This window comes from Triticum aestivum, unplaced genomic scaffold, assembly GCF_018294505.1.
Source record: "Triticum aestivum cultivar Chinese Spring unplaced genomic scaffold, IWGSC CS RefSeq v2.1 scaffold94582, whole genome shotgun sequence".
NCBI lineage: Eukaryota > Viridiplantae > Streptophyta > Magnoliopsida > Poales > Poaceae > Triticum > Triticum aestivum.
This window is the reverse complement of record NW_025235705.1, coordinates 2,524-3,645: the sequence shown is the minus strand read 5'-3', so window position 1 is coordinate 3,645 and position 1,122 is coordinate 2,524. Positions and strand designations below refer to the sequence as shown.

General features: G+C 47.9%; 2 non-coding genes across 2 annotated transcripts; both read right to left on the bottom strand.

Moving 5' to 3' along the window:
• Positions 1-415: 415 nt before the first annotated feature.
• Positions 416-534, bottom strand: LOC123176323 (5S ribosomal RNA). Its single transcript, XR_006488465.1, has one exon. It is a non-coding gene; the product is annotated as a 5S ribosomal RNA (ribosomal RNA).
• Positions 535-904: 370 nt separating this feature from the next.
• LOC123176320 (5S ribosomal RNA) lies at positions 905-1,023 on the bottom strand. Its single transcript, XR_006488463.1, has one exon. It is a non-coding gene; the product is annotated as a 5S ribosomal RNA (ribosomal RNA).
• Positions 1,024-1,122: the final 99 nt, after the last annotated feature.

The following is a 1,122-nucleotide window of genomic DNA, read 5'->3' as shown; positions in this document are numbered from 1 at the left end:
TCTGATGGGATCCGGTGCTTTAGTGCTGGTATGATCGCATCCGACATGTTACCCCCGCCTTCGTCCCTTATGCTTGCCACTCCCAGGTCCACTGCAAAGATGATTGTCATTCTTACTACCATTACAACCGTTGCCTAATAAAGGATAATGCCCTATATATACTACTTACTCCCCCCCCCCTCAAACACGGAGACGAGTTTACCACGGTTTCCACCCCGCCCTCTATACCGCAGCAACACGTATTATTTTACCCCTTTCAGAACGCGCTCCTCGCGCCACAAAGCCGCCTCTAGACGCGTGACCAATGAGCAGCGAGCTAAAACATATCGCAAATGTCAAAAATAATATAACGGGGTTAATATATATCGCGCACATGTGATATGTTTGTCAGGAGGCGCAAAAAATAATTAAAAAGGGAATGCAACACGAGGATTTTTTAGGAGGTCACCCATCCTAGTACTACTCTCGCCCAAGCACGCTTAACTTCGGAGTTCTGATGGGATCCGGTGCTTTAGTGCTGGTATGATCGCATCCGACATGTTACCCCCGCCTTCGTCCCTTATGCTTGCCACTCCCAGGTCCACTGCAAAGATGATTGTCATTCTTACTACCATTACAACCGTTGCCTAATAATGGATAATGCCCTATATATACTACTTACTCCCCCCCCCTCAAACACGGAGACGAGTTTACCACGGTTTCCACCCCTCCCTCTATACCGCAGCAACACGTATTTTTTCCCCTTTCAGAACGCGCTCCTCGCGCCAGAAAGCCGCCTCTAGACGCGTGACCAATGAGCAGCGAGCTAAAACATATCGCAAATGTCAAAAATAATATAACGGGCTTAATATATATCGCGCACATGCGAAATGTTTGTCACGAGGCGCAAAAAATAATTAAAAAGGGAATGCAACACGAGGACTTCCCAGGAGGTCACCCAACCTAGTACTACTCTCGCCCAAGCACGCTTAACTTCGGAGTTCTGATGGGATCCGGTGATTTAGTGCTGGTATGATCGCATCCAACATGTTACCCCCGCCTTCGTCCCTTATGCTTGCCACTCCCAGGTCCACTGCAAAGATGATTGCCATTCTTACTACCATTACAACCGTTGCCTAATAA